The following is a 22,100-nucleotide window of genomic DNA, read 5'->3' on the forward strand; positions in this document are numbered from 1 at the left end:
TTTTACAATCTGGTATTGTCAAATATATGAATCTTTCAGTGTCTATGTTAGTGGTAGAAGTAAATCTACACATTTCACATTCATGTTCCCATCTGTAATGAACTCCAAACAGATTTTCAATTTGTATTCCTTTATCTTCCAATACTGCAAGCATAAACTAAAAAAGCCATGGCGGTAGCACAAGTGACTGGACCTATAGATCTTTTTATTTCACGGGTGAATGAGACCATCGATAAAAGTATTATATTGCTGGAAAAAAGAGTTTCCTTGGACCTCATGAACGCTAAGCGCTCTTCCTTGGGCTCTCTTGTAAACGCAAATTCACCCTCCCAGCAAGCTTTGATTAATTGTTCCTTACCCCTACCCTTGACCACCGCTGGCGAATTCACAGTTCCGAACGTTGTCGATTTGTCAGTCACCCAATCTGACTCGGATCCGTCTTATGTTGATCTTGAGGTTACCCCAGATCTAGAAGTCTGCCAGACATCTGAAAAGACGAAGCCAAGCCTAGATGGGCAAATGGACAAAGGAACACTTTCTGTACCTATCGACACTGGGGGCAGGGTTACTATTCCTACAAAGGTGGCGTCCAAGACCAAGTCTAAGGAAAAACCTAAAGCTAAAGCAAGGAATCACAACTTGATATCGCCTACCCCGCACCTGGCGTCAGGCATACCCTGCTGGGTTGAAAATATGGTAACAGATCTTAAACTGGACCTTGAGGCCACAATAGCAGCGCAAATAAAGCCTTTAATCTCCAAACTTGACAGACTCACGTTGCTAATAACTTCGAAATGGCCTAATAAGATGAATGGGCCTGGGTCTATTCAGTCACAAGGGATTAAAGAAACGCTTCCCAAACCTTCACCTTGCGTCAAGCCCCCTAAAGATGCATCTAACAAGGCAAAAATACCATCAGCTACCAAGGATTCAGCTGTATTACACCTGTCCCAAACAGGGAATACTTCTGCTCAATCCCCACCCCTATCTACTCCGAAGGCGGTGGGTCCTACTTCGGCTTTGCAACAATCTGCTGGTGGAAATAAAACTACCAACTTACAAGCAAAAGATCTCACAGGAAAGTCTACTAACACTGCAGCTCCTCATTCTACAAACAAGCCCGAAGGCTCTAAGCCAAAGCAGGCGCGCTTTAAGTCAATTAGCCTGCCACCGGAAGTCTCTCCTTTTGTGGTTGTGCTGACAGCCGTTCCCCCACTGAAGGAGGGAGTAAAAGAAACCTTTGTAGAGCTAAAAAACAAATGTGCTCAGTGGCTTCAACTACACAAACCTTTACCTAGCAATATGAGTGGTGAAATTCTTACAGTGCGTAGAGGGGACTGGGTGGGCAGGAGTAAGAAAACAATAGCAGGGGATGTAATTACAGTTAACTTTAGGGATATAGGGGCAGCCAGCTACATATGCAATACACCCAATAGTGGTCCTGCTACCCAAATCAATCCACTCCCTTTGTCTTATTTCCTTCCCATGCCGCCAAGACTAAATCCCCATCGGCCTACTTTTCCAACTAACAGAGGGTCTATGTATCCCCCGCAACATACCACTAAACACTGGCAACAACCACCACAATTCTCATCTTTATTCCCACATCATGCTAGTCTTCAGTGGCAACAACCTTTTCAACATCTACCACCCCTATATCAGGCTGCTCAGCAGTGGCAGCAACCCCTTCAGCCTCCACAATTCGCTAACCATCATTGGCAACAGCCATGGCAGGACTTGCCCCCTTCTTTCGACCCCTCGTATTCACAATTCGCTCATCCAAATAGATACTGTGTGCTAGATGAGGTAGACTGACTCAACTTCATGGAAGGTCCAGATATAAATCTCACTATCACCGATAACGATATGGAGGATGTTCCGCCAGTCACATCTCTCCCTATATGTTCCGAATCCCCAACAGAGGCACCCCTAATACCACTTGCCCACATATTTACTAGGGACAGTGTAGACCCACCAAATTCTAAAATTATTACCATCCCCGACGGTGATCCAACACATGGCGAGATAAAAATTCTTAGTTGGAACCTTGCGGGGATCTCTAGGAAATTAGGCCTCCCGGAGTGGAACGTCCTGATTGACGCCCACAAGATTTGTGTATTCCAAGAGACCTGGATCACTGAGCCACTGCACCGTGTCGGGTTTGTCACATTTTATACACCAGCTGTAAAACCTAAGGCAGGGAAGGGGCGGCCATCAGGGGGGCTTATCATCTGGGTAAGCATTTCACTCAACTGTCGGATAACCATAAAAAAGGCAGGAAACCCAGACATCCTTGGTATCTCTCTATCGGGCCAACGTGGGGGACTACTTGTAGATCTCTACGATGTCTACGTTAGAGGCTCCAAAAATGGGTGCATCTCACCAACAGTAGCGGAACTTGAGGCCCAATTAGGGGACCATAACGAACCTGGCCATATCATAATAGCAGGAGATTTCAACTGCACATATGAGCCACTCCCCCTAGAAGGAATACCCGATTTAGGAGAAGAGGACAGTAGGTGGGGTATTCCCATCCTCTCTATCCCACCCATTAAGTGCTGGACTCGCAGTGCAATACAGCTTAACGCACTTACATTAGAGTTTGGATTAAGAGCAGCCAATGGCCGCACACGTTCTGATCAGATGGGTGCCCCAACGTTCAACAGAGTTGGTCACTCCACAAGGATAGACTATATTCTGCTGGACCGGGGGCTCTGGAGTTCGGTCATCGATATGGTTGTTATTCCTACCATAGAGAGTGATCATAACTCACTTTCCCTAACCCTAATGAATTCTTGGTCTACCAGAGCACCGCTAGCACCACCGAGCTGTCCACAGGAGATTACTGTCTCCTCTTGTGGAAGACGCCTTAAGTGGAATAAGATCTTGTGTAATACTAATAAATTGTCCACTATTGAAGAGGTGATTAATGGCACACAAGATGTAATCAGCTCCATAGATTTATTTATGGCAGCAGATAAGGTAACAACTGTCTACGAAGTAGCCATAAAAACTATAGGGGACCTTTTCTGGGTAAAAGGGATTATAGGGAAAACCAAACCTCTAACCAAACCCAAAGGCAGACACGACTGGTATTCTGCATCATGCAGAAAGGCCAAGACATGTCTAATTGAGGCAGTTAAAGGGAAGTCCCCCTTATCAATTCAAATAGCTAGAAGGGAATATAAAAAGGTCTTGTGGTTGGCCAAAAGGGAGTGGGAAGATGCCTACTGGTTAACCCTTAAAGAAGCCAGCCTGAAAAAAGACTCTAAATATTTTTGGGACACTATAAGGGCACGTAACAGACCAGACAGTGATCTGCTAACCTGTAACATCTCAAGCCAGGTGTGGGAGGACCACTTCTCCAAACTCTACTCCTGCCATGACGGCTCCAACGGGAGAGGGTCTGCTATATCCCTGCCTACCACAAACTATGCACTCTGCCCCACTGACTTTGATTTTACGCTAAAGGAAGTGGAATATGCAATAAGCTCTATCATTCCACAAAAAGCGGCCGGACCTGATGGGATTCCCGGGGACCTGCTAAAATCCGATAGCACCAAATGGGGCAAATTGATCCACTCCCTTCTTGTTGCCATCTGTAGGGGTGCCCCTATTCCCTCATCGTGGAAAGGGGCGGAGGTGGTCCCCATCCATAAGAAAGGTTCGAGGGATGACCCATCTAACTATAGGCCAATCAGCTTGTTAGATACCAGCCAAAAAGTTGTCGGCAAAGTCCTGTTACTTAGAATCCTAAATTGGGTAGAAGAAAATAAAATCCTTTCCGACCTCCAGGCAGGTTTTAGAGTGGGTACTGGAACGATTGAGCAGGCATTCAGGCTCATGATGATATATTGGAAGGTTGTGGTTATAGGCAAGGGCAGTCTTTATCTCGCGTTTATCGATTTAAAGACTGCCTTTGACCTTGTACCTAGGGACCTATTATGGAAAGTACTTGCTGACATGGGGCTGCCACATTATCTACTATCCCTATTAGTCAGACTACACCAGGACAGCTTTGCCCAGGTCAGGTGGGGCCCTGGAGGGGAGAAAACGGGCAGTATTCCGGTCGAGAGAGGAGTCCGCCAGGGATGTGTTCTGGCTCCCACCCTTTTCTCTCTCTACATCAATGGGGTGGTTGAGCATCTCCTCAAACATCCATCTGACGAGCCATCCCTGGCTGGCGAACGCATACCGACCCTCCTCTTCGCGGATGATACGCTTTTAATCTCCAAAACCCCCATGGGACTCCAGAGACTTTTGGACAATTTCCAATCATTTTGTACCAAACGAGGTCTGGTAATAAATACTAACAAAACGAAGTACCTTGTCCTCAATCCACTGAAACAACATGTGCGTTCCCCCACCCTAAACGCTGAGCTTCTGGAAAGGGTAAAGGTCTTTGATTACCTTGGGATACGCCTTTCGGATAAAATGGACTGGACGCCACACCTAGATAAAATGCTGTTGAGCCACAAAAGGACTACAGGTGCCCTATTAAGAGAGCAACGTTCCAGTACAACAAGGCCTATAGGAACAGTCCTTGAGATTTACACAGCTAAAGGAGTTAGCTCTGCCCTTTATGGGGCGGAACTCTGGGGCTTTTCGTCCACTGACGCTCTGCAGAGATCTGAGAACAAATTCTGCAGAGAAATAATGTCCCTTCCACAAGGCACCCCGACACTTCCTTTATTCATGGACCTTGGCTGTACCCAGATTGGCGAAATCGCGAAATTTCGCCCTTTATTATTATGGGCCCGTATTTGGCGGGTAGAAGAACTAAGCGGATATGCCAGAGGCCTCAAGGAAATCATGTCATCACCAAGCTGGTATAAAATCAAATGGCTAAAAGACATGAAAAACTTATTAATTAAGTTGGGTCAACTTGAATCATGGCTAAGTAGAACTTCACCCCCAAAGCAAACACTTAAAAAGCTTTATTGGGACTGGATTTGTTCTCAAAGAAACTCTAGCACCTCCCTGGGCAGGCTAACTGAGGACTTTCTGAGGTTCAAAGACTGCCGAAGGCGGGAACTGTACCTGGATGCAATTGGAAAACCCTTTGACAGGGCCTTGTATTTTAGATTTAGAATGGGAACCTTACCACTTAATACCTTTACTAAAAGATGGAAATCCTGTATGGAAATGTCTGAGCTATGCCCATCGTGTCTTGTTAAACCAGAAACGTTAGCACATTTTATGTTTGTGTGCGGCGAATATGCTACTCCAAGGAGGGTCTGGCTCAAAAACCTATGCCGTCAGCTGGGGACTAGGAGTCATGATGTGGCAATCAGGATACTTACTTCGGACAGTAGCGTACCCTATGCTTGCGCCCTAGCCAAGTTTCTATCCTGGGCTTGGGCTATCCGAGCCAAAAAGCTAAAACAATCTGTCTAATTCTTTGTTAGAAAAATTTCTTAAACTGAAAATGCTGCTATAATTGTTTAACCTCTAAAATTTAACCAACTAGTTGGCTAGTTTAACTGAACAAACATTTTTTGAAACTATTGCCCTTCCTAAATGTTGGAACAGAGATATAAAATCTTTTTAAATTTATTACTGTTATTCTTAACTATAACTTTTTATACACTGAGCTGCTTTTATGATAATGACTTTTTATCGAAATAAAGCTTTGACTTTGACTTTGACATAAGAAATTCTTGAGCATCTTGCTGTACATTTTGAGTAAATTGTGAAGAACCAGAACATATATCCAGAAGATTCTGAATGCCAGAAACATTTTGAATTTTAGTTTTATCAGTACTCAATTTTTTCAAAAATAGACTGCAACAAGGAACAAAACCTTTTTTCCCCGATTCTCCATAATTTGTTGTTGGAGATTTTCTAGAAAAAATATGACATTCACAACTACATTAGCATAGCAGTTGATACCTGAACTATTTTCTAACTGATATCCTACAATGTCTTCAACAGTGTCCTTTTTCTTTTTGTTTGGAATCTCAACATTCTCTTGATTTCTTTTCTTCTTTCCAACCTCACTACAGAGTTTCTCATATGTTCATTTTCGACATACTACACGCTTTTCATACACAGGATATTCCCCTAAATTCGGAGCATACAATCTGCTTAACCGATTACACTCTCTTACACAATTTGCATCTGCACTAATCTTTCTCTCATTAAAATCAATCAAATACAATCCAGATAAACTTCTGACTCGGGACAATGCAACATATGCCATTCCCGCTTTAAACACGGTACTTCCAATGTTTACCAAATCACTGTCTACACTTAAACCTTGAGATTTATGAATGGTCAACACTAAAGAAAGAGGAAACTGTTTTCTACGAACATACAAATCTTTAACAAATAAAAAATGAACAGAACGTGCAATCTGTTTTACTTCTTCAATCTGATCAAATTTGATCTTCAAAAATTCAATTGCATCTCTATTTTGATATTTAACAAAATCAACAACTATTCCATTGCTCCATTCCCTAAAACTTTTTCCACATCCAAATTACGCAGTATAATTACCCGACAGTTTTCACATACATATAAATTCTTTTCTAAACCAGCAGTCTTAGATATAGATTTTTCCAATGAATCCAATTTTGTTTTAAATTTTTCTGTCAAAATAATAGTAATTCCTTTGTGCTCTATTTTATCAATGGCTTCCATTTTTATTATTTGTTGTTTTTCCAGCTTCTAAAGTTCTTCATTGAATGTAGCAGTGTTGGCATTAGGCAGATTATAGATTTCTTTCATACAATTTTTTTGTATATTATTTCTGGAGCAACATTTTCATTTGGAAACAAGTTTGTAAGTAGTCGACTTTGCAAAGCTTCTTTGCCATGTTCTGTCAATACACCAATTCTTATATCTTGAAGAATGCTTCCATAATCTTCATCACTTGCCTGTCGCCTATTTTTAATAAGTTCTTTGTATTCAAAATATGACCAAATGTTCACATTTCCAATACTTCCCAAAGATTTTCTGGTGTCTTCATGCAAAAGTGTTTTAAAAACTGGTTGTCTTTTTACAGGAGTAAGTTGCAGTAGATCACCGAAAACTATCACATGTTTTCCTCCAATAAGACATCGTATTCTGTTTTTAAAATCTGCTGCATTCTTAAATGCACAAATGCAAGCATTAGGTTTGAGACCATGCTCACCTCATCAATAATCCGAAGTTTAATTTTCTTTAGTACTCTTGAAACTTCTAAACAAGCTTCTCCAGAAAGCTTATAATATTCCAACTTGTTTTCATGTTCAACAGGCAGCATTAGTAAGCGATGTAATGTAATTCCTTTAATGTTGTGTGCTGCTAACCCAGTTGGAGCGGTTACGACACAAGGTAAATGTGCCAGCTTGACCACTGATATACATTCTGATAGGTTTATATGATGTACAGTTGCATTCTTTATTTTCATGAAGTAAACCATGGTCGATCTGTTGTGTAACTTGCTGATATATTTCTTTCTGTTCAATATTTAGTTGCTCTTCTAAGTTTCCCAACTCCATAATATCCTGTTGAGCTTAATGCTTTGCCGTTTCTACTTCACTCATAGCAATTGCTGCTTCATTTTCAAGAATTGGTTCTCCGAGTGGATCTTGACTGAGTGGAGAAAAACTTTGACAATCTTGAGAACTGTCTCTAGCAATCTCAACTGCAATATTAGCTTCCTATTTAATTTCTTTATTTAACATTTGGAGATAATTTTGAAAAAACATGCACTCAATGCTATCTTTACATGCATTAAAAGAATCTTCATAGCAATGAAAATCTCCAAGTAATTCCATTTCAGTACGCCAAGGCTTGAAGAGTTGAAGAAGTGCTAAATAGTAAAATTCCCTTTTATCAGGCGTATCACAACTCAGTTTCCTGTGATTAATCAGATTTCCTTTACTATGTTTCACCAAACATCCTTCTGAACCAATCACTGCATATATTTCTTCATTTATGTTCTGTGTAATATTTCTCTTAAAACTGTAATATTGCAGCACTTCATAGAGACATATGTTTTCTAGAAGGGGACTTCTATTGTATAGTACGTATCCAACATGTTTGTTTTAACAATATCTGTGCTTTCCGGTTCATTTAATGCTAAATATCCGAGTTCGTATATGGATTTAAGTACTCGATTTCGTGTTGCAGCAAGACCTAGACTATCCCAAATGATTCCTCTTGACTTTGAATATAAACTTGAAGAGGACAACCGATCCGAACATTCGTAGGATCCAATCTCTTGATGGGACAGCATCTTCAAATTAAAGCTGTACAATTTCTTACTAAGAGTCTTCTCGTGGGAAATTTTTTTCCACATTTCTTTCAACTCCGTCTTTTCAGATTTTGTTATGTATGATGTTACATACTGAGCAACAGCAATGGAATTATCTGCAACATACTGAATATCCATATTAGCATTCCACATCGACAAAATAACTGGATTATAATCATTAATACACTTTGATTGTTCACTTCTTTTTAAATTGTATGTGTTTTTTGGTGATTGTCTACTGATAGTATGCCTCACTGCTGACATGAAACTGTTGACTCTTCCTTTCGATATTACTGGACGTGGAAATCCAAAACGACATTTGGTATGAAACCTTTCCTTCGACTTGTATTTCCGTCGACTGTATTTGCCACATCAATAAGTTTGAAACCATAAAACATGTTGTCTTAAGCTGTTTTCTTCTCTTGTTTTTGATACAGCACATGTAACATAGTCTACAATAAAAGATAAAACAGTCTCATCTTATTCAGTTCCAAATTTAGGTGCATCCTTGATCCATAAATGCATATGTCTATGAGGAACACCTCTAGCTTGATACTCCTTTCTCCAAAATAAATCAATAAGGTCTCCAAGAGGAGGATTGTTTTTTATTGCAGATGAAAGACATCATAGCTTGAAACCTATGATTAAAATATCTGCATACATTTACAGGCTCCAAGGAACACAGTTCTCCAGGTGTCTTGAATTCAATGTTTTTAATATTTGAATTTGCTTCTCAAGAAATTCAAGTAGATCGTCCCATGCGTATTCAGTGCAGCTTAGCCTAACAAACCACGTAGGAGTTCCTAAGTTCCTTAACATGCATTTAAGTTCTCCATGACGATACCACGTTGACACGCCATCAAATTTATCAATTGAGATTCTAAATGATCATCTCTTTGACAAGTCACTTTCAAACAAAAGATGAAATATATATGGCATACATTGTCAAAATCTTGGATCTTCTGAGTACAATCTTGTCCGATATTCTGATGCGGGAATCTGTACTGGTCGTTCATCATATTGTCCACCTTTTCCAGTGGAGAAGAGCTGTGGAAAACAATGAGCTTCCAAACTTTTTTTCCAAACACTCCTGGGAGACCCCTTCGCTTTCTTCATTTGGAATAATTCAATAGTATTTCCCATCACTTCTTTGGAATGTAAAGGATGTACACTATAATGTTCATAAATTTCTTCACTTTTGGACATGTCTACTTATTCAATTTGGCCATTTGAAATTTCGCTATCATCTCCTAAAACTATTTCTTCTTCTTCCACACACACATTTTTGTAGTAATCATTGTTTTTTATTAGATCTAATGTAGCCTTTTGCACTTTGCTCACATCTACTAATTCTTGCCATATTTTCCGACTCTTCGTAGGAACACCATTAACTAGATTAAGTTCAGTTTCCGCTTTCTCTACACCAATAGTTTCAATATTTTTCTTTAATACTAAAGGTAAATACACAACTCTTCCTTTTAATCCTCTCTGTAAATCTGTGGGAGGCAACTCACCTATTTTAGGCTCCATACGAACAATAGCCTGAAACGGGTGCACAGATTGAATCAGAATGGACGCATAAGTATTTAAATCGATCAGCTCTGGAGGAATAGCTACCAATTCTAGGTTATTATGTACAGCGCTAGCTGGCATTTTGTTTTCCTCTAATTTGGTATAACAATATTTACAAATATGTTGATCACAAAGCAATCTTCTACCAACAAATACGTTGCAAATTCCTTCCACTTTAAATTGTTTTTTTTCACTTTTTAAACACAGATCAATATTCCTAGTTTGATGTGTATAGTGAGTTCGTCGACAACAAATACAAACATAATTTGGTCTTTCACAACAAATTACCTTAAACTTTGTCATTTCTTCTTCAAACTTCTCAGTACTACTATCTTGCACGTTTCCTTCAAACCTACTTCTATCAATGTCTTACTGTCTCTACACTCTTGATCAGGACCAAAGTAACAAAACTCTATTTCATCACAAACTCTTTTTACCCATGCAAAAGAGCACTATTTAAATCACTTAAAATTATTGCTGGACTTTTTGCGTAGTACAATCTTCTGACTAAGTTCCGCATTTGAGAGTGATGTACTGCTAACAATCTGAAATGATGAAAAACATTTTGACACACTTTTCTAGAAAGACAAGCCAGAGAATTACCTTGCAAACCAGTATGTTTTTCACTTTGCTTCCCAGAGATTTTCAAATTGTAAAACACATTTCCATTGGTCACAGATAACACCCCTTATCAACTGACTCCTTTACCCCTTCTGCTTAATGTCAGTTTCCATAACAGCAGGTCATGCAACATTCACTTGACTGACAGGTCACAAGTTCACCACACAATGTTGCAAATGAGAACAGCAGGTGTGGTTGCCTTTGCAAAACATGACCTTATCCTTTCTGCTGTACCTTTCAAACATTTTTTACTAACCAATAAGAAACTTGCTTTGTAATCAAAGTAAAATGCACCCAATTTTTGAATGTACAATGTTCTTAAACAGCCAATCAAATCTCTACTTTCTTAAAAACAGCATCTTCTCCACCATTTTAGATATCTCTCATTCTGCCAACTGACTACCTCAGCTACAGACATCTTTTCATTACCTACAGTCATCCCTTCAAGACGCTTTCAGTGAGGATTGTTGGGCACAGCTATATTTTCCGGTGCAAAAGGTATGCTGAACACAGAGGTATTGACACAGACATAGCTTTGCAAAATGTAGACATTAAATGGATTGGACAGAGAGGATTAAAGTGGCACCAATTGATGCCTTTGGTTAAAACCTTTTTGCATCTCCAAGACCCTGACCTCATTATTGTGCACTGTGGTGGCAGTGACCTAGGCACACTGACTGGGGTAGGTCTCGAAATGCTAATGAAGGACACCTTTGCAGAATTGATGTTGCTTTTCCCACAAACTGTCTTTGTATACTCTAACAAATGCCAAAGACAGAAATGGAAGTGGTCCAATCAATGTTGTCCTCAGATTGAGAAAGCTAGAAAAAATTTCAATAAAGCTGTTTCTGCTTACCTCAGAGACCATAGGATGGGCTCCCTCTATAACAACAATCTTTGTTTCAATATGGACGGCAGCTACAGGAGTGATGGAGTACACTTCAATGATGAAGGCAACAGAGTGTTTCTCAACAACCTGAAGCTCTGCATCCGCACTTACATTTAGCTGCAACAATCTCCCAATGAAAACAAGGGCTCTTTTAAGAGCCACTCAATAACCCAACATATAACTTATGTTTATATGAAGACAAACATTTTTTTTTGCTTGGAATCGCGCACCCAGCTTGACTACAAGAGCCGCACACCCATCGCGTTCACACTAGGGGGCCGCGCTGGGAGCCGCGCACCCCTACCGTTCACACTAGGGGGCCACGCACCCCCCGCGTTCACACTAGGGGGCCGCGGTTTCCCTGCTCTCACTTCCATGAAGCAATGTAGGAGTTTGCAATGACAGGGCGGGAGCCCCACAGCTCCCGCCCTGTCATTGCAAACAACAGTTTCCTGGGAGTGGGCACCCTGGGACACTGCAAGAGCCAGCCCTGGTGGGTGGTGGTCCCGAGGGCCATCGAGGGCTCCTGGAGGGGGGCTGCGCAGCCCCCACGCTCCTTTTCATTGCCCATGGGAGGTGGTGGTCCCTGGGGCACGTGGGTCCGCATTGGACCCCCGTATTTAGATATTAACTGCCCTGGGGAGATTGCGGTCCCCGGGGCTGTGGGGGCTCCCATGGGCCCCCACACATTAATTTGCGAGTGCCCCCACCCGGGGCTTTTTGAAAACAGCAGTCCACGCTTCTTTTTTAAAAATTTTCTCGGCAGGAGTCGCGAACCCACCGCGACTTCTGCCGTTTAAAAAAAATATATATATATTTTTGTCCCTGGGGGTCCTTGTGGAACACCCTAAGCAGCCCTAGGGGGTCAGGGTGTTTCTACCCTGCCCCCTTTTCTTCTTTTTACACTGTGTTTTACTGTTTTCTTGTGACTCCGAGTCACAAGATGGCTGCCAACACTTCCTGGTTTGGAGTGTTGGCAGCCAATCAGAGTGTAGCTTGTGCTCGGGAGGGTCCGCGAATCTACGAAACTTTTTCTTTTTCAAATTTCTCTGGAACTACTGAATGGATTTACACCACTTAACAAAAAGGACTCTTTCTGAAGCAAGGGCTACCTTTTTCCCAAATTTGGTATAATTCCGTTCAGCAGTTCGGGCTGTAGCTTTGTCTAAAATATTCTATGGAGAAATACATGGGGAAAACACATTTTGGGATCCCCCTTTTTTCTCAGCCCCTGCTTGGTGAATCCGCCCGAAACTTTCAAGACAGAAGCTGACCGGAGCTGATCACTAGTTTTGAAAATGTTGCGAAGATTCGTCAACCGGCGCCAAAGATATTGGGAAAAGAAAAATGCTTTTCCTATGGAAACTAGGTCCTAACTATAACTACCTACTGGCGACAGCCAGTAGGTTATATATATTTTCATACACCCACACACATATATACTTGCCTGCAAAATACTTACATTTTCGTTGTAACGGTATGCGTGGTAAAGATATTTGCGTGGTAAAAATATGTGTGATGAAGACATGCGTGATAAGGGCATATGCGTGGTAGTAAATGCATGGTAAATGCAGTTTCCCTATCGAGAGTAGTGACAACTTCTTGAAGGATGACAATGGTTTTTACTTCCAACTCAAATGTTGGTGCAAACCCACATAGCGTTCTTACATTTCATTAGGAGCAGGCTGTATCACGAGTGATAGGTCAGTCATTTGAGGAGTTCCCTTTCTATCCTAGGGGTCTTACAGCCGAATCAGTAATTGGAGCCCAAGGTATTTAACTTTATTGTTGAAGAATGCATTGAGGTTGTCACAGAAAACTGGAATGGGGAATGGAAAATTCTTGGAGCCATGGCTGAAGTTATTTCTTTGAAGATGCAGGAAAGCCCCTTGGTAGAAATGGAAGTTGCAGAGATGCAAGACTGGTAATGATGTTTTTTTGCACTTGCACATTTCTGTTTTATAGCCGTTAGAGAATGATTGATAGGGAAATTGGTAGTATAGGAGCTTGGTTTATTTCAACATCTTTCTGAGGCTCCTCCTTGCCTTTTTAATAAGCTTGGGTTATTTGCGAACCAGTTGTTAATTTTTGTGGGGCCGAGCCTTTTCATTTTCACAGGTGCTTGGGAGACAAGAACAGACCTTTGCAGTTAGGTTGTTCAGCTAGTCAAATGGGTGGCTGTGTAGAGGTTCAGGTATGACCTTATTTTTTGTGTGAAGAGCTGAGTCTTAATATCATTGAGGTTGCACCATGAAGTAGAAGGACTGGTATTTGGATTGAATTTAGAACTTTCATCTGGCATGGTTTATAAGGAGAATTTGATTAGGAAATGATTAGACCAAGATAAACGACTGATGCTGCGGGGGGGGGGGTGTGATTTCATTTTGTTGAACGTAGAGAACAGAAGGTTCAGGCTGTGACCACCTTCATGTGTTAGTTGTCCAATCAGTTCTGTGTACCCAAGGAAGTTGATATCCTCTTCTAAAATTTAGGAGAATGAGTCTTCAAAATTGTTGATCCAGACTTTCCTATCACCTAGGATTAGCACAAATGGTTGGAAAGCAAAATAGCATTTTGGGCAAGGTTTAGTAATTCTCATGATAAGGTAAGACTGCAGTTTTTAAGTGGGTGGTGGTCAACTGCACAGATCATGGCGAAGGATAGGGAGGTGATGGCCTTGGTTAGGATGTATGTCAAAGGAGTACAGAAGAGACACATATTGTCTTAAAAGGAGGGAGTCAAGGTGAACCAGCAACACACTTCCTGCTCTACCTTTTGCATCCGTATGTAATAATTTGGTGGAAAAAGGTTAGCAATGTCTGCCTAATAGGAGTCCTTCATCCACATTTCAGTGATAGTCAGCAAGTGCATTCAATGTTAAATGAAGAGGTTGTGGGTTATTAATGCATTTTTGCTGCTGATCTAGCATTAATGAGGGTGCTTAAAATATGGTTAGTGGCCGGCGATGTTCGGGAGACATCTGAACCATGGACAAGGGAGGATCAGCAGTCTTGATACTCCTTGATCTCTCCGCTGCATTTGACACGGTCGATCATATCACCTTGATCGACCGTGTTGCAGCTCTGGGAATAGGAGGAACAGCTAAAAATCTGATTGCTTCGTTCCTCGCCAATCGTCCACAGACTGTCAAAATGGGTAACTTCACCTCCCAGACCTTCTCACTCCCCTGCGGCGTTCCACAGGGCTCCTCGCTAAGTCCGACGCTTTTTAATATCTATGTATCGGACTTGGCGAGGGTGATAAAATCTTATGGTATTGCCCTTACCACGTACGCCGATGACACGCAACTAGTACTATCGGTGTACAATAATGGAGCTAGCGTGGCAGCCAACTTTCAAGAGGGAATGAAGGCAATAAGCTCCTGGATGTCATCAAACTGTCTTAAACTTAACTCTGATAAAACGGAGGTGATGACATTCGGGAGCTTGAAACCAGCATGGTCCCCACAATGGTGGCCACCGGAGTTGGGATCTCCCCCTTAACCGGTGGTTAAGGTCCGCAACCTGGGAGTCACCTTTGACAACAAACTGACTTTCCACCATCACACCAATGCTGTTGTATCATCTGCATTCTACACCCTCAAAAAAATCAAGAAACTCCTTCCTTATCTACCACAGTCAGCCCGCAAAACACTTATTAGTACTTTAGTGTTTTCTAAAACGGATTACTGCAACTCTCTGCTTCTTAATGCTCAGGAAGGAGTCCTCAACAAACTCCAGACCGTGCAAAACGCGGCTGACAGAACCTTACTCTCTATTTCCAAATTCACATCTGTCTCCCATCACATCAAAGAGCTCCACTGGCTCCCAATCAGGAGCCGAATAAAATTTAAGGCCCTTTGCATAGCCTATAAGACCCTTAACCACCCAGGGCCTAAGTTCCTAAAAGAAGCTCTACGCCCATTGGAGCATCGCAGAACCCTTCGATCCTCCACAGCTTTCATGCTGTCTGTCCCTCGGACAAAAAAGGCCACTTGGGGAGACAGGTGCTTCACTACAGCCACTGCTAAATTGTGGAACAGCCTCCCACTGCACATCAAAACCGCCCCCACGCTCCTTAAATTCCGAAAAACCCTCAAGACATGGCTTTTCTCCTCTGCCTAACCACCTCGTCAAAGTGTAGGAAGTTCTGTGATCACTAGCGCCGAGACACCTGTATGGGTATTTGAGCGCTTTAAAAATAGCAAAAAATAAATAAATAAATAAATAAATAAATTTTGCTGGCACTGGAGAGCCCGGGATAGTTTGGTAAGTGATAAGGGTGAATCCAGTGAGCTGTGGTGTTGAAGAAACATCATGGGGAATGGTTGTTGAGGAGTTAGGAGTAGGACACAGAGGAGAAGGTAAGTGACAATATATTGGGTTTATTAGTCCTGATCATCTGTGGAGGTATGTTGGACCAGACACATTTTAATGCTGGTTGTCAGTTGCTATGGTTAGCTGGTAGGCTGCTTTGGTTAGCCTGAATCAGAGGTTCCCGAACTGTGGTCCGCAGACCCCCAGGGTTCCGTGACACATACCCAGGGGGTCCCCAAGCAGCAGTTTTAAATGCACTGCAACGTTCCTTGCATAATCAGCAGTTGTCGGGCAAGAATAAAAGTGTCAAGATAACTCTGGTGATTAATGTTCCAGCTGGAGTGAAATGGGAGTTTTTTTCAGTGGCAGCTTTGACTCATCTAAGATAGCGCAGATGGTTAATGTGCCTGCTGCAAAGAACGTGTACCATGTATTAAAAAACTGCATTTTATGTGAATAGCGTAGTCGGTCACTGCTTTTGTCTCAGAGAATCTTTTATTACAGTGCAGTTCATAAGTTACACTCGTAATCTAGCACAGTGAGCTATGAACTGCCACCAAAGAGTTGCATGCAAACTGCATGGTACAAGTTAGTAAGTTATGTTTTTTTCCAGCATTACCCTGATGGTGCTAAAAAGGTTTGTTTGGGTAGAAATACATTCTTATTATTAAAGTCAATGCCAAGGACTGTGTTATGTTCTGAATCCTGAGTTTGTGCTTCTCCACACCAAGCACTCTTCTAAAATGCTTACCAATATAGAGGGCATGTGAATCCTACACCTTGTGGTCCCCTTTGCCTTATGTAACATTTTCTAAACACTGATGTATGATTCATTGTCTCTGTATGTGTGTGATGTAAAGTGCTCTGACACTACACTGGCATGAGAGGTGCTATAAAACAAATGAAATACATGTGACAACGGGGCTATGGAGAGATGAGAAGCACTGCTGGAGGGAGATAGTGAGGGTATCACTGATAGCCCCAACAAAGATTGCTGTATCCTGGTGCACAGCAAGGTCATCATTTACTATACTTTAAAAGCTAATCCAATTCAATAAATAATGACAAATGTATTGTAAAATGCACCCTTTTTTCCAGGATTTTCTAGGGAGGCGAGCTCCCCAAAGCCCCCTTTTATAGTGGTCAGGCTCACCCACTGCACTTGGTATGCATCACACGGGGACTGATCTGAAAAGATTTGTCAGGGCTGTTTTGGGTTTTTCGTCCGACCCTGGTAGGAGACTCGTACCGCGAAATAAAACCAAGCATTAAAAAGTTAGTTGCTGAAATGCAGCACCAACTGTCCCTTTAAAATTATTGGATTTATGCAATTTTTTCAATATAAAATAATAAAATTGTTAGTTATATAAGATTTGTTTTGGGGTGTGAACTTGTTTTTTTTTTGTAAATTGCTGTTTTAATGTTTGAAATTTAAATCGTACAAATTACTTGGGGGTCCCCGACTTTCAGAAGTGACTCAATGGGGTCCTCAGGAGTCAAAAGTTTGGGAACCACTGGCCTGAATTATTTATACAATTAGAGTAGAGGTTATTGATATAGCAGACAGTCTAATTGGGTTAGTGACTACCAGTTTTTGGCCATCAGATATCTCAGATCTGGAGAGGACTGAGTAAAGCATTATGAAGGATGCATTTTATGCCAAGGTATCAGTGGTGTTGAAGAGAAAGTCAGTAGTTGTGATACCTGTTACATATGTTTCTGCGATTAGTGTCTCAGGGAATTTATTGAGAATATTGAATCTGAAGTTATTTTTGCTAAACTTTGAGATTATCGTTGAGGTGTAATGGATCCCGAAGTATTTATTACTGTTTGTCTGCACACATGTATACATTATAGCACATAATTTGGTTTTAAACCCCTCTTGCTTTTCTGCTTTTCGTATTCAGGAAAAGCAGTTCCTTTCTTAATGTTTTGTAGATTTATTTCTTACTTCTAACTTTGTTAACCATTTGCCAATTTCATGAAAATGCTTCCAACCAATTTAACATTTTATCATCTCGGGTCAGGCTATCAAAAGTTATCACTTACTTTATCTTCTGATAACAATGGCAGAGGTTACGGACCTATGGCTTAACATCCCTCTTTGAGAATAAAAAATGGTATTCTCACTGAAATGAAAGTATTTTGTTTTCCTTTTTAGCAACTCCATGTATATTGTATTGCCACATTTTCAATGCCATTTTCACATGAGAGTTCGCACATGTCAAACAAATCTATGTACAATCAAGTTATATATGGTAAAGAGTCACTGGGAAACTTTTGAAACATTCTTTGATCCCTGTACATCACATCCCTAAAGAAATGCATGCTCCATATGCATCGATGATAGTCAGCTACAATAAAAATGTATGGCCTTATTTACAGTTTGGTGGCTAGAGGACAGCTGTCAAAAATGGTAAATGCCCCATCCGCTTCTGTGCTCGAAAAGAACAATGGATTGAACCCAGATCTCTCGACTGGGGCGAATGTTTGATTTATTCAGCATTCCGTACATCATTTGTTGCTGTCGCACTTTTCACTGTAAGTGGTATGGGTATGCGCAGATGTGGGCCCCTTGCTCACTGTGCCACTGGATTCAAGCTAGCCCAGCTGATGATGGGTGAAACCCTGAAACCGGTCCCAGGATGCTTGTTTCCGGTCCAGTGAGGACCAGGCTTGGCAGTTCCGGCTAGACTGTTCCCATGAGGAGCAGGGTCAAGATTGATTTGCATATGGCTGGGTCAGAACTGGTGTGTCGTTGTGAGCAAAAGAACAATGGATTTAACCCAGATTGGGGGTGAATGTTTGATTTACTCAGCATTCCATCAATCATGTGTTGCTGTAGCACTAAAAGACATCAAGGCGCTCTAATTTTGTTTAACACAAACGTCATTGCATTTTTGAGTTATATACATTTGCATCATCTGGTACAGGTCAATAAACCGTAACAGTTTACACCATAGATCAGACGGCGATTAAGTGAACAGGTTTAAGCATTCAGGAGTACATGGCTTATTAGCAGGTAGCAGAACAGCCTTAAAAGTTACTATCGACTATAAAAAAAATGAGATTGACTATTCTGTCTAAACAGACTAACCCACCCCCCACCCTCCCTGAACTGAACATCGTCAATTTTAGAATCAAGTGTGTCAATAACTATATGCGTACAATATTTGTGTTAATAGATTGGCGCTAACCAAAGCAAGGAGGTAGGCGGGTTCGGCATTAGTGTTTGTGTGTGATAGAGATCCCATCATAGCCTTGGCAATGTACTGCCTATGCGTGTTTATGCTGGGCTTAGGTAAATGTCTACTATATAGTATAAAATATGTCTCTAGAGGGGTCGGATGAGCTAACAAAAGTGTCTGTAGCATCCAATGCTTTAAAAGACTTCAACAGTGCATCCCATTCCAGTGCTATGGGCTTTTTTTTGCAAGCCCGGTATTCTTCCTGGTGCACAGCACCACTCTCCACTAGGCCCCATTTCTCCACTTCCTCCCACCACTGAGAAACCATGAGTGTGGTTTGAGATTTCTAGCACCTCGTTAAGAGGCACTTTGCCAGTAATAGTGCCAAATACACAAAACACGACATCACTCTGGAACTTATGGGTGTAGGGAATAATCCTAAAATGCAGTACTTGATTGCCAATGATTTAGATCGGTGAGTTCTGACAAGGTAGCAGTGGTTAGCGACCAGTAAGGAGGTCAGTATGGGGGAATTCCATAACATGTGTAATAGCTTGGCATCCGGTTTACGACATCGGGGACATGTCAGAGGTACTATGGGGAACATGGTGTGGAGTCTGTGAGGAGTAATGTAAGCCCAGTGTAAAATAGAAAGTTTTATAAATTTGAAGCAGGAGTTGCAGGAGATTCTTTGGGGCAATAAGGAAGTCTCATTATTTGTCTTGGAGGTTTCGAGCTAGGTCCCCTTCCCATTTGGTTTTTAAGGAGGTCAGTGGGCCAGTAGATGTGCAGGGATGCCTCAATATAACCAATGGAACATGTGCCATTGTGTGTAATGCTTGTAGTAGTTTGTGTGTGGGAGGTTCAACACCTTCAGTCACCCACTGATGTCATACATAATAGGTTATACTGGCATGGGTTAAAAATAGTGTATCTGGTAGGCCTTGCGAATGTATAAAATCTGTACAGCTCAGTAGGGTACCATCTGCAAAAAGGTCACCGACTGTGGCGATTCCTTCCTGTGACCAAAGTTACAGTCTGTTTGCCGTGAGAATGCCTAGCAGTGATACATCAAGAGAATAAGGCACTTGTGGGGTGGTATAGTGTATGGCCAACTTCCAATATGTAAGGGCAAACCGCAGTCATAGGGGTCTGTCAGCAGGAAATGTGGAACCCAGACATAACATGCTGTGGAGTTTGCCCCATCTAAGCATGACTCCAGTGTAGCCAATTTCTGACAGGTTACGGACAGCTAGCCAGTAGGAGAGCCACTGTAGTTGCCCAACTATAAAATAAGTTTTGAAATCTGGAGCGCCCATCCCTACTTTATCAGGTGGGAGTTGTAGCTTAGAAAGGGCAACCCCGCAGTGGTCGCTGGCCCAAATTAGATAAATTAGGAGGATGATCAGTAGTTTAACGATTTGGACAGGTACAAGCACCAGAATCTTTACAAAGTGGCAAAGTAAGCGAGGTAGCAAAACCGTTTTGGCAAGGACCAATCTGCCCGCTACTGAGAGTGGTAATGTAGTCCAGAAGCTTACTTGTGATTTCAGAGTTGTTATAGTTCTAAGGAGATTATCTTCTAACACATCTAGTGTACCTTGATAAATTTGGATTCCCAAATAGTGAAAAGTCTGGGGTGTCACCTGAATATTCAATTCACCGAGTGGCACAGATGGTTAGCTGTAAGTGTCTTCAAAAGAGAATCCATAAGATTGATCAATATTAACCTGTAGGCCAGATAGTGACGCAAATGTAGGGATCTGCTAGCTTCATGTGATATTCTTTAATATTCAATATCATATCATATTTAATGATATTACGTGGGTCCTATCGGGATACAATGAAACCAACAGAAGGTGCACAGTCCGTGGCAGAACAAGATAGCAAAACAATAGTTAATGTAGAGAAACGCAAGAGATCCTACAAATAATTGGGACAGGCCCTCCACAGGAGGTAGGAGTCCATCAGCCCACCCTTATTGGCGGAGCATCGTCATCTGGTACTCCTGGGAATCACTGTCTAGGCCCATATATGCAGATCCCCAGGGACTCTGCCTAGGTGCACCGGCCAGTGATACCCCAAAAAGGAATCAACTCCTGCCAGGGTATGTACCCAAGTAGTTGAGGGCTCCAGTGGTGTGCAGTGCAAGAAAGTGAGGTGAAGTTAAAAATGAATACTTGGTCAAAAAATATGTTTAATGTGGATCAACCAAGTTTCATGTCTAAAAGAACCTATAGTCTGTTGTATATTTTTACAGGCTAGTCTTTGGTTCATGTGAGAGTGTGGTCGACATGTTTCAGCCGCTACGGTGACTTAACCCGGCTTTCATCAGGACCGAAAGAAAAGAGCTACTGCAAAACTAATTACAAAGTGAAAAAACTAAACCCATACACCAAATGTGAGTGTGGGATACCGGTGTGGCGATTGCCACCCTACCAAAAAATGCTCAAACTAGAGCGTAAGAACGATATCTTCATTCCTAAAAAAGAAAAATATATATGAACCTCATGCATATCAAAACACAGCTACTGATTGCCACAAGGTAAAGCTAATTCAGCATCACCCAGATCAACAACTAAACTCCAAAATGATGTTTGTAAATACTAAATTTGTAAAGGAAATTGAAAAAGACTCACCCAGCTTTGTGTGGGAGAAAAGCCTCACCTCACCCGGCTGACTGCTCGGAGAAGGAGGCACCGCTCTGTTTAAATGTGGAGAAAGAAAACAGACAGATTGCCAATGGATACCCATCTGCTCAAAGCTCAACACACATATTTTAAACAAATTAAAAAAGAACCAAAGTTAATTAAAAAAGTCCGAGACCTCGTGACCGCCCATAAGAGTCAAGTGGTGTTAAGGTGATGTCACTTTAGAACAACCTATCAGACATCTAGTATGACCAGGGTCAAACATAACTGTAAATGATTGTTGTTAGGTTGTTGAAGGAGCTGTCAACAGAATTCTAACAGCTAATTCTGTTTTAGAAAACAAAGAGCATGCTGTCTTCCACCCTGCCTATCTGTCAACATCTCTGACTCACTTGCTGTCTGAGAAGCGTTTGGCAGGACAGAGAGGGTGCTACTTAGTAGCGATCGTGTCAGACATGCGCGTTCTAAAGTTGCAATCAGCTATATGTGCGCGCTTTACAGAGACAAGTCCAAGACCTCATGACTAGGTCTGTATAGTTAAATTAATGTCTCTTAAAAAAGAAGAACCTGTCAGGCTTCCAGTGTGACCTGGGGCAGACATAACCATGAAAGATTGGTGGG

At 41.6% G+C, this 22,100-nt stretch overlaps 1 protein-coding gene across 2 annotated transcripts in view; it reads right to left on the minus strand.

The window, feature by feature from the left end:
- FGGY (FGGY carbohydrate kinase domain containing) overlaps positions 1-22,100 on the minus strand; it is a 2,161,252-nt gene that overhangs the window by 803,567 nt on the left and 1,335,585 nt on the right. The window lies entirely within an intron of this gene.

The sequence above is a fragment of the Triturus cristatus genome, chromosome 4_2 (assembly GCF_964204655.1).
Source record: "Triturus cristatus chromosome 4_2, aTriCri1.1, whole genome shotgun sequence".
NCBI classification, from domain to species: domain Eukaryota; kingdom Metazoa; phylum Chordata; class Amphibia; order Caudata; family Salamandridae; genus Triturus; species Triturus cristatus.